The 12,375-nt window shown below is 47.5% G+C and overlaps 1 long non-coding RNA gene across 1 annotated transcript; it reads right to left on the reverse strand.

Annotated features, from left to right (window-relative positions):
- Window positions 1-9,585: 9,585 nt before the first annotated feature.
- On the reverse strand, window positions 9,586-12,358 carry LOC127050986 (uncharacterized). The gene is made up of 2 exons (XR_007774353.1): window positions 11,706-12,358; window positions 9,586-10,078 (listed from the first exon to the last, which is right to left on the reverse strand). It is a non-coding gene; the product is annotated as an uncharacterized LOC127050986 (long non-coding RNA).
- Between the last annotated feature and the right edge of the window lie 17 nt (window positions 12,359-12,375).

Below are 12,375 nucleotides of genomic sequence, written 5' to 3' on the forward strand. Positions count from 1 at the left end.
TCCAGGGAAGGTCATATAAACCCACGTTACCTTGATCAAAACTGTTAGGGGAGTTCTGAACACTGGAGTTTTACTTGCAAAAATTGAATTTCTCCCTGTAACCATCACAAAACTTTCCTACAAAGTCAGCCAGTCACACATCTTATTACAGAAGTTTTGCATTCTTGTGCTGTCCTCACATCATCCAAGTCTTCTAGATAAAATTAGCTCTTCTGAGAAAAGCTATTTTGCTACGCAAGCAAGCACTAGCCTTATTCATCATGGGTCAAAAGGAAAGGCCTCTGCCTTATTTTTAGCCTAGAAATAAGGCAGGACTCTACTTTTGACCCCTGGGGAATAAGGCCAGGACTACTATGTGTAGCAAAAACCACACCAGTGTATATTCTCCCGCTTAAGTAAACAGGCAATAATTTGTTGTGTTCACAGCACACACACGGAGAAATGAGATAATAGTAACATCACTTTATTTCTTGGAATTCAGAATAATGCACAAGAACCCAAAACCAGAGACACACAAAGCAGGCTGCTCTCTCCCACAAAGAGGCAAATTGCACCATACCTGACTGCCTGCAAAATGGATTGCAGAGATTGTCCATTTTATTACCAGCACTTACCCACAGTATGCCATGGTATGTTTCATAACACATTTTCTTTCGGTTTTCTCTGATTAACCCTGGGTAGCTTAAAAATTAATCTTACACTGCATACACACTTGGCTAAAGAGCCCCCTAGCCTGCAAGGACCACCCATCGCTTGTAAAGGGATAGCTTGCAAGTCCAACACAGTCCTCAATACACCACATAATTGGATTTCTCTAGAACAGGATCTGCCTCAGAAATGCAACCACTTCTTATGTCAATTTTTGAAGAGACTTATGGAAAATCCAACCACACGCATCTAGGTTTAAACAAAAACAAGCAGGTATGACTCAGCAAGGACCATTAGCAATTGGAAGTCAGTCATTGGGGTAAACAGTGGCAGAGAAATATTAGTAATTTTTTGCAATTTCTTTTTCAGTTTATAAATTTCATTCTGAAGCTCTTTGAAAAGGAACAATTGGGGGAGATTTTTTTTTTTTAAATGTGAAAATTTGCTACCAACATTCTATTTCTTCAGTTTTCATTCTCATCCCCTTTTCCCCTCCTTTTTTACTCCTGAGGGAATTTTGTGTCACTGTATGTGCACAGAATTCATGTCCCCCACAGATTTCTTTGCTTCTCCGCAGAAAAATGACTTCTGACAAGAAAGCAAAGGGAACGGCACAAGAGCAGTCATGCGCCCATCCCTGGCAGCCAGGGGTGGCTCTAGGCATTTTGCCACCCCAAGCACAGCAGGCAGGCTGACTCCGGTGGCTTGCTTGCGGAGGGTTCCTTGCGGTGACTGGCAGAGCGCCCCCCACAGCTTGCCGCCCCAAGCACGCTCTTGGCATGCTGGGGCCTGGAGCAGGCAGGTTTGTTTGGACACCCAGAGCAGCTGATAGAGATGTGAATCACTGCCAGAGGGGCGGGGGAGAAGAGAGAGAGACACTGACTGTCCCTCTTGCTCACTACTGCAGCACACTTGGCATGAAGGGGACGGGCTTCGAGGTGTTTCTGAGGAGGTAAAAATGGAGCAAGCTCTGTCCCTTCAGAGCAGAATGTAGTAGCCTGCCTGCTTAGTGAATTGTTCCCATTGTCTTTGTGAATTCCCCCAGGAGTGTAACACACACAAAAGTTTTAAGGCTCCTTTACATTGCCAAAGTGATGTAAAGGACAGTATGGCTTATAAATGCTTATGGTCCTGTAGCGATTATAGGGACTATAACAATGTTTAAAAGGGAACTGGATAAATTCATGGTGGCTAAGTCCATAAATGGCTATTAGCCAGGAAGGGTAAAGAATGGTGTCCTTAGCCTCTGATCATCAGAAGATGGAGATGGATGGCAGGAGAGAGATCACTTGATCATTGCCTGTTACCTTCACTCCCTCTGGGGCACCTGGCATTGGCCACTGTTGGTAGACAGATACTGGGCTAGATAGACCTTTGGTCTGACCCAGTACGGCCGTTCTTATGATTAGAAATGGTCTCACTTTCTGAACTGAAAAAATGTCCTATCAAAATATGTTCCATGAACTTTTGGCTCCTGACCTTTCTGGAGATGGGCAGTAGCCAATATAAATGTTGAGTTTGATTCTCCAGCCCTCGCTTGTTCTTCAGTTGCCTATGATGTAGCACTAAGCATATGGCTGCATAGATTTGTTGACTAATAACTAGAAATAACTAAGGGTCCAACCTAGCTACGTTACTATTAGGCAAGAAGTTTGGGGATTTCCTCCAATGCTCCCCACTCCCGTTCTCCATCCACTGCATTGTAATATAAATAAAGTACCAAAATAATTGAAACCAGAGTAACTATAGTCTATTATTCTGACAAATAAAACATGCAGAATTTTAAAATATTGTGTGCAGAATTTTTAATTTTTTGGCCCAGAATTCCACCAGGAATACTTTTGCCATTTTAAATCACTGAAAAGTGAGGGAAAGGAGAAAGAAATGAAGGAAATTAAACTCTCACACACTTTCACTTAGTCAAAACTTGGAACTACACTTTTTTTGCAAAAAAAATCAATTTTCACAAAAGGTCATTTTCTTTCCATTGAAAATACGTTTTGTACGAATTTTTGTGAGCAGAGATAAGTGGAGAACATTGAAGATGGGTTCCACCCTGAACTTGGATTTCATGCTTTGTTAAGACTTTCAGGTCCTGACTTCGAGTACTGTGAAACCAAGACAGAGTCAAGGCTGCAGTGCCTGTCCTCACAGATGTTCCACCACAGTTGGTGGACATTCTAGGGTAGTTTCTGGAAAATTGCTGATGGCCTGGGAGGGGTTGAAGTGGTTTCTTGGCACTTTTCTTTCTGATTACTAGGACTCATTTACATGTCATAGATTTATCCCAGGCTGTAGAAAGCTGTGGAGTCTGCCAGCCATAGGTGCCAATTCCATGGGTGCTCCAGGGTCCAGCCCCACAGATAAAAAAAAGTGAGCTCACTACTCACCAGCAGCCCCCCCAATCAACTCCTTCCCATCTCCCCCACTGCCTCCCGTCCACCAGTGATCACTGTTCAGTGGCATGCAGGATGCACTGGGGAGAAGGGTGAGGAGTGGAGGTGGGGCATGCTCAGGGGAGGGGGCAGAATGGGGTGGGATGAGGTGGGGCAGGGCGGGAAGAAGCAGGGTGGAGGTGGGGGTTTGGCAGAAGGGATGGAGTAGGGAGCAAGGCCTGAGGTGGACTGGGGGGCAGGACCTGGGGCAGAGCAGGGGGTCAAGCATCCTCCAGAAAATCACAAAGTTGGCGCCAGTGCTGCCAGCAATCTGAGAGGAGTCCCTGTTGATAGGGTAGGCATGGTAAGTGATTTGTGCCTCCGTAGCTGGCAGATCCAGGGGTCTCACCCAAACTTGCCTTCCTTGAATCCTCTATTGCTACAGCCTCCCCTTGGCGGGGACCAGATTTTTCCTGTGGAATCTGGAGTAAGTGGAATGGCTGGGAGCTGGGGGGTTTCCCCCGACACCCTGTGGGGCTGGAGCTGGGAGGTCCCCCTACCACCCTGCGGGGCTGGGAGCTGCAGGGGAGGCCTTGCCAGCAGTGGCAGCTGGGGAGCTGCAGAAGGATCCCCCCACAGCATCTGGGTTACCCTCTGTGTTATGGAAGCCACTGGAAGTCACAGATCCTTAATTATAGGCACCACCTTGAGTTAAGGTAGCCTAATAGTTTGCATTATAAGACCCTGGTTTCAGTCGCTTATAAATTTGCCAAACTTTAACCATTCAGCCTGAAACTCTCTATGGCAGCTGTCTGCCACTGCCTACGTTTTTCACAAGATTTCAGCAGAAATGGTCATACATATATGCATATATAGCATATAGCTCACAGCACAAGGCATCCCAGGAGAGTTATTCTGGCATTTCAATTAAAAGCCATCTTCTGCATTTGAACATTCACATTGGGTTATTTGCAACAAACGTGTCTAAGTATCCATTAGTCACTGTCTCCCTCTAGCGAAGGAACAGACTAAGTGCTCCAGCTACATAGCCTAAATTGCTTACAGTACACTGTGACCACCCAGCTAATCTTTGGTCTGATCCATTCAGTGCTATTGAATGCATTATACCCGGGGTTGATAGAAGCCAGGGCATGGATGACAGCAAGCTGGCTGAAACTCAGTCTAGAGAAGCATGCTGCAATGGTGGTAAGTTGGGAAAAGCAGGGGGAAGATGTGGTGAGGCTCAGTAAGGCCTTCGGATAGGATTTTATTTTTAATATTACCTCCAATGGTCCTTACAACCCAGGGCAGGTGTTTTAGGTTTTACTGCCCAGGCCCCAAATTAGAATGTCAAATTTAGGTGATGACACTTACCAGCCACCAAATTCCATCCAGGATTAGATTAAAAATTGAATACGCGAGGTTAGGAACGGAGGGCTAGTTCTCCAAAACAGAAGGACTCATGACATCTCATGTCCCTCTAGTTGAAGATCCCTCAGGCACCACCGTACATCAGCAGGTGCTCTCTCAGTGCTCAGTTTAAGCGATGAACAATTACAATTAACTCTTCCGAGTCACATCCAATTCCAAACAGCACAGTCCTCTCTAGACTCTTCCCTAGCCATTAGCTACAAGGAACAAAGATGCTTCTACGTCGATTCTTGATTCCCAACGCAGAGGGGAACTGAAACAATGAGACCTGCAAGAACGTCTCACGAAAAATTCAAAACCACCAAGCCTGCGTCACTGCAGGAAGAGGGCCAGCCCAAGCAGCCTCAATTTTGACCAGGCACATGGCCTGACAACACAAATATATGAAGCCAAGGGTCAAGAAACAGCAGTTACTGGTGGCTTCCTGTCCTTCTCCTTCATGAAGTTGTTTCCACAGATGCCCAATAGGATCCCCAGCCAATGAGATGCAGTTTTTTAAATGTAGTGTAAAACCTTAATCCTAAAATGAGCACCTGGATTTAATCTCTATTTTGTGAGCTCCCCAAGATTAACAGATACATCCAGTTTTAATAATGGAGAAACAAGACACAAGCTAACAGCTCCTCCTCAAATTATGATGGGAAGCCAGCTGCTATGGACTGACCAGCCTCTTGTCCCAAAACAGACTCTCTAGAGAAAACTGGGTTTTCAGACACTAAGAGACCCCGCAAAGGGAATGACCGGATTCAGGACCCTTTAAACTGAGACGCTGGCTTGGTTGGTTGGTTGGGAGGAACTGGCGAGCTGGTATCTTTACAAGTCATGTGTCTGCCCTGATGCTAAAACAAACAGTCTCTTGGAAGTGCCAGCTGCTTTAACCAGCTGGGATGAGCAAGGACCTGAGATAGGTGATTTAATGGAGAATGTAATACAGCCCCCAGTGATTGGCAGCCTGACCACCCTTTCACTTTGAATGGCAGATTAATGGTGCCGCAATTTCTCCCTGCCTTCTACAGCGCTGTACCCAGAGTCATCCCCAGTTCTGCTGTGTGCCCAGCACCCTCTCGCCTACGGAGGAGACAACCAGACTGCTTGAAATTGTTACCATGCGTCCCATGCAGTTTTCCAAGCCCTTGTGCTTCTCCAGAAGCTAACTTATAGATATCAGTAAATCAAATCAGTAACTAAGTGGAATTAGTGCTTTGAAGTGTTTTTCCTCTGTAACCAAGGGACCTTCAGTCCCTCTGCAGCACGAGTATTTTGGGATATTGGGTGTGACCTCACCTGGCCCTCTCTTTTCCCATTGCACGATGCCCACCCTTGGCCATTGCTGAGCTCAGCGAAGAAGCTAGCTCAGGTCCAACTAGCCAGGAGGCAGGGTCAAGGCAGGCTTTAGAAGGGTCTACTCCAGAACACTGCATCCTCGACAGAAGGAATGGGCTCTGAGTGGGTGGGCAAAGCCACACATCAGTTCCACTCAGTGTCTGCGATTCTCATGCCTGTTCAGTCACCTCCCTCTTCTCTCATTCTGACAGGCTTGGAGCAAAGCCACTAGCATGCATTTGAAGTAGGTTAAGCCAGTGGTTTTCAGCCTGTGGGATGAACACTCCTGCAGGAGACTCTGCAGAGGTAGCTGCATGTGCTGCCATTCAACCAGCATTGCAGGTGACGGCAGCTCTGAGCCCCCCCCTTTCCCATCCCAGCTACCCCCACTTGAAACAGGGGGAAATGGAGTTTGTAGCAGCTGCGGGGGGGGGAGGGGAATCAGTGGAGATTAAAGGAGGAAAACAGCCCTTCTGAACTCTCGTCTTTCTGCTTGGCCTACGCCCAACATGATGGGGAAAGGGAATGAATAGACTAGGGAAGGAGCTTGATGGATGGGTCCCATTCCAGGGGCAGAGCCCTAGAAAACATGATCCCCTGCTAAAAGGACAAGAGGGGGAGGAGGATTTTGCTCCCTGCTGCCCTCCAATAAGCCTTAAGACCTTTAGTGGAGAAGGCAGGAGTACGGAGCTACCAACTTGTTTGTGCCGTTGGAGACAATCAGGCCGTTGGAAGAGAAGTTCAGTGCAAATGCGTCAGACCAAAGAAGAGCTCAGACTCCATGAAGAGCATGAGAGATGCTGTAAGCTATGTCAAAGACACGAGGGGGTGAGCTGTCAGAAACGTGGGGGAGGGGGAATCCAGGATAAAAAGCTTGCAAACAGTTGCATTAATCAAGAGGTTTTTCCTGATCTTGCACTTCCCTTATGTTCAGTTCCATTGACACCCACACCCTTGGAAGAAGGCTATTTTTACCAAGATCAAAAGGTGATTTTTTTTTTTTAAATTAGGATTGAGTTTATAGGTCCCCCTCCCACCCCCTTCCATTGCAGATTTCCATCTTGCAGACAACAAAGTAAGGCATTTCCAAGGAACAGGGGAGTTTTCAAAATGCATGCCAAGCATAGTCAGTAAACCAAGCCCCCGACCCTGAGACAGATGAGTTTCTACCAACACTGTGATTCAGCACACTGCCCTGAATGGTTTTGCTAGGGCAGTTCAGGACAGGACTTGCAGCTTATACACAAGCAGCAGGAAAACAATGAGCCCATGTGAGAAACTCCCATTTCTGTTACCCTAGACTGGAAGAAGTACCAGCGAATGAACCTCAGGAAACAATCCCACATGGCCAGTGAAAGAAGAGTGCAAAGCTCTGTCAGGCTAAACTTCGCTGACCCATTTCAAGCTTCCATGATTAAGTCGCATCAGTTCCCAGTTGCTTTATTCATCTTCTTGCGGATTATAATATTAGGAGGTGCTATTGGAAATTAAGCGAAGTGCGAAGTTCCTGGTCCGTTATGACTGTTCACGAGGCTACTTACGCCCACCTGCACTACGGGATTCATATAGACATGCTCTTTTAAAAAAAATAGAAGCCCATGAAAGGGCAAAGGGCCCATCTAATCTCCGTGTATAGCAAAGGAAGAATTTCTCCATTCCCCATCGCTACAGACAGAACAACTTTCTTATCCCACGCAGGCTACTGCTGGATCTGCTTGGTGGAGAAGCTCCCACTGAAGTCCCTTATTGGTCAAATACCAGCACGTTCTTCCTTCCGCCGGAAGTTCAGATTTCAGATGTTTATGAGCCGCCCTATGCGCTGGCCGTGTTCTGGCTGCTCGAAGGCTGGACTTGTAGGGGAACTTGCATGCTGTGCTCAGCCCAGCAGCCGGGGGTGTGTGGCTGCAGGAGGTGGGTGCGATTCCCAGCCCAGGTAGAGACACTCCTGCTGGCTTGCTGAAAACAGCAGCATGGACACTGAGGCGCGGGCAGCAGCTCAGACCCAGCAGCCTGAGCTCAGACCCAGGGGAGCGGGGCGGGCTTGGACTCTGCCCACCGCCACTAAGTCCACTGCTACAGGAGTTTGCCTACTCGCACTGGAAATGACACTCCCAGCTGCAGTGCAGACATACCGTAAGAGTTCTAAGCACGTCATCATGAACAAACTGAAGCAATAATTGAACTTTAAATCACAACTAACATTTGAACTTAGCACTTCAGGTGGCCATTTTGTTGAAATCACTTCCGTCACTCTCAGAGCAAGAGTGCAAGGGGAAGGGGCAGCAAACCCGTTTAGACACTGACCAAAAACTTTACCATAAAGAGACTCTTAATTACACATTTTAAGCCAACATCCCCAATGAACACAATCCATCTGAACAGAACATTTACAGAGTTCTGTGAAATAGACTGTCACGTTCTCTGGTAGGCTCCCTTCCCACCTGCAAATCATCCCATGCTATTTTCCTGCAACTTGGCTTTTAAGTGAATAACTTACCCTAATAGGCAGCAGGTTTACAACAAACAAAAGGCAGTCAGTATTTCTTCACACAACGCACAGTCAACCTGTGGAACTCCTTGCCAGAGGCCGAGACCATAACAGGGTTCAAAAGAGAACTAGATAAATTCATGGAGGTTAGGTCCATCAATGGCTATTAGCCAGGATGGGCGGGGATGGTGTCCCTACCCTCTGTTTGCCAGAAGCTGGGAATGGGCAACAGGGGATGGATCACTTGATTACCTGCTCTGTTCAATCCTCCTGGGGCACCTGGCATTGGCCACTGTCAGAAGACGGGATACTGGGCTAGATGGACTTTTGGTCTGATCCAGTATGGCTGTTCTTATGAACAGAGATAAGAATTTATTTTTAAAAACATCATCCCCCGGCGCCCCTCCCCCGAGACAGTCAGAGAAAACTTTTGTTAAGTAGATCCCTGTGCGGATACACAAATGTGTATCCATATCCACTTTGCAAAAATTGTCTGCGGATTTGCAGGGCTCTACCCTGGGGGCTGTTCGGCCCATCGTCCTGCTGGAGCCCAGTTGGAGAGAGCCACATGGGCAGCTGTGGGGAGCCTGCACAGAGTCACGGACCCTCCACCTGCCCTCGGCCGGACGGGCAGCCTGGGGGGCGGGTACACAGCCGGAACAGCTCTGAGCTCCCCCTCCTCCGCACCACAGGCAGGTGGATGTTCTGCCACGGCTCCCCACAACTCCTCAGCTAGACTCCATGCTGGCCTGGTCGAGGGGAGACCTGTGGAGCTGCCCAGGCCCCCTGCCCAGGCAAAGTGGAGACTCCACTGCAGCTCCCCATTGCAGCCCACCTGGCTCTTACCATTGCCGATCTGCAGCTCCGAGCTGCCCCCGCTGGCTGGAGCCGGGTGGGGGAGAGCCGCGCTGGCAGCTGTGGGGAGCCACAGCGGACCCGCAACCTGCCCTGGGCATGGGGCCCCAAGCAGCCCCTCTCCCAGTGTCCCTGCCCCCCCAGACACCCTGACCAGGGCAGGTGGAGGATCCACAACGCGATTCCTCACAGCCACCCAGCCGGCTCTTTGTATCCTCATCCGTGCTGTTATCTGCAGAAACGGTACACAGATATCCATGGACATAAAGTGGATACCTGCGGATTTGCAGGGTTACATTCATAAGTCTCCCAGTTTGTGTTGCATTGTCTATTTGGAGGAGACCTCTGAAGGAAACAGACTGGGCCTTGTACCCAGCACTCAAATATAGCCTGGTGCTATTCCTTCAGGGAGGAAGGCATGGAGCTTTCCTGGCAATGCCAATAAGTCAAGAAAAACAGAAGCACTTTCTGAATAATAAGCATCCCTTTAATCGCTGACACCATTACAAAAACCGATTACATTAGCAACCAAAAAAGGAGTGTTTACTTGAGGCTGAAGTCAGAGGCAGCTAGTCCCAAAATGTATCTAAGTAAAACAGTGTACAACGTCAGTATTAAAATGTTATATTTATTCCGTTGTTGCCATTTCCCCACTGGATTTTTCTGAACAAGTTTTACTGAGCAAAATAAAAGATAAAAGATTATACATTTACCGTATCTCCAGGAATGTAGAGGTCTAATTATCCAAACAATTTATATTATAAAACTAAATTCTGGAGGTGTCTACAGAGTTTTTCTTCTTTAAATCAGTAGTCTAACAAGAATTAGAAATGACAAAACTCTGTTCAGTGTTTGACGAAGTAGAAAGGGTGAAAACATAAATAAGGCTTTAATTTGGCAAAATATAATACAATGCCTTCTGCTATCCTCAAATTAATGATTCCCCCGTGACTTCATTCTGAAAGAGAGAGAAAAAAAATCCACTTAGTTTACAAATAATTACTGCTCACAGAAATTCATGTACAGCAAACATTAGTTGAGTGCGTCATCCCAAAAACTGGGCTAGTGGTCACCTCGGTGGTGAAGTCCAGGACAGTATGGATGCCAAAGCCCAGTGGGTTGGGAGGATGATAGCAAAAGTGGTCATCATTCCATTGTTTATAATGCCTTGTTACCCAAGGTACAAAGCAGCTCTGAAGAAACTTCAGCTTCCTGACCCCTCAGGAGAGGGAAGCCATTGAGATAAAAGAGTGGACGCTAAGAGGAGGAGGAAGAAAGTACCTGTTCTAAATACAAGGGTGGGACAGCTCAGACACTAACTTCACTGAACCTCCTCTGTATTCATGACCTAAAAACTAATGGCTAATTCTTATAAACTGAACCTCAAACTCTGTTTACTCTGCTATAGTAGCTCTTTCCATTCAGCCTGCAGCCTTTGCAGTCCTCCATCTCTCTAACTTTTAGGTTTCAGAGTAGTAGCCGTGTTAGTCTGTATCCGCAAAAAGAACAGGAGTCCTTGTGGCACCTTCGAGACTAACAAATTTATCTGAGCATAAGCTTTCGTGGGAGGAGGGGGAGGGGGAGGGCAGCCGGAGGAGGGAGGGAACAAGGGAACGGGGAAGCTGCCCCGCCCTCCCGCAGGCAGAGCCACCCGGAATGCAGGGGCTTTAGGGGCTGCAGGGCCCTGAGCTAAGGGGGCCCCGGGGCCCTGGCCTGCAGCTCTAAAGCCCCTTTCGGAATGTGGCCCTGAGTCCTCCAGCCCATGGCTGTGCAGCTGCCCCTGCTCCTCCTGAGTCCTCCAGCCCATACTCACAGGGCCGCATTCTGAAAGGGGCTTCAGAGCTGCAGGCCAGACCCCTTAGCCCAGGGCCCTGCAGCCCCTAAAGCCCGTGTTCTGGGTGGCCCTGCCTGCTGGAGGGGGCAAGGGGGCAGCTCCCAGAATCATGGTTCCCAGAATCACGGCCATGGGGGCGGTGCCACACTGCACAGAACCACCTGCACACCCCCTGCACCAAAGAGGAGCTGCCACAAGTAAGTGCTTTGCACCTCCTGCCTGCTCCACCTCTGAGCCTCCTCCTGCCACCCTGAGCCCCGTCCCACACCCTAACCCTAATCCAGACCTTCGAATCGCTGTATCACAGATGTTAAACCAAGATTTTCAGAAATAATGAAGCATATTCAATCACATTGCTCTCACTAAAAAATATTAATCATAAATTATTTTTTGCGAGAGCAAAAAGGTTTTTTGTATCATTAATACCATAAAAAAATTTTAAATAGTTTATTTCATCTTTATCTCATCCTTTTTTAATTTCTATTTTTTGTATGTTTTATAATGTACATAATATATTAGTATAGTAGTACATGTATATAATTTATACATAAATAAATCTACATATATTGGGGGCGCGTGCTCAAAAAATTTTTACTGATAGGGGTGCGCGATCAAAAAAGTTTGGAGACCACTGAGCTATACTACAATTTTATAGCCCCACGAGCCTGATTCAGCTGACATGGGCCGGCTGTGGGTGTCCTGCTGCAATGTAGACATACCCCAGGTTACAGCTAAAATATCCATTTCCTACCTACTAGCTGATAGTGTTCTTTTCCCTTTGAGAGCATTTGGCTTATTGACACAACCAGCTTCTTGAGGTGTCCTACGTCTTGGCTTAGAGTCACTGCCAGGTTTAGTCTTTTTTCAGTCAATTCCTGAAATGGGAGCGAAGAATCATTAATAGCTCATTTACAGTTGAATTACTGAGAGACCAGAACTAGATTCTCAATCCAAAATGACGCCTTCTTACGCACCAGTATACACCGTGCAACAATGACAACAAACGGGGCATCTCCACACAGAGAACACTGGAGAAAGTGAAGGGTCCGTTGATTCGGGACTTACACGTGCAGTGGGGTGGCCACAATGTGTCAGTGTCGGACTGTTGGCAGCTTAGCACCAAATAACCAGCAAGTCTCACTGAATATCTGATCAGAGTACAGGACACACCCCATGAGGCATGCATATTGGGGCGGAGATAGCATGGTTAGCAAGCGGAGCCAGAACGCAGCAATCTGACAGAATGATAGCAGCAGCTCCCTTGAGTGACGCAAGTCCGTCTGTATCCAACTGTGTCCAGAAGGACCCGGCTGGCGGCCTGGAGGAGTGATGTACACATGTAATTCTAATTGACCTGCTGACAGTGATGGCTGGGAGGGGCAGAGGAAATGGTGATCTAGTTTACATGAGGTGATGGCCCT

Source organism: Gopherus flavomarginatus, chromosome 5 (assembly GCF_025201925.1).
Source record: "Gopherus flavomarginatus isolate rGopFla2 chromosome 5, rGopFla2.mat.asm, whole genome shotgun sequence".
In the NCBI taxonomy this organism is placed as follows: Eukaryota; Metazoa; Chordata; order Testudines; family Testudinidae; genus Gopherus; species Gopherus flavomarginatus.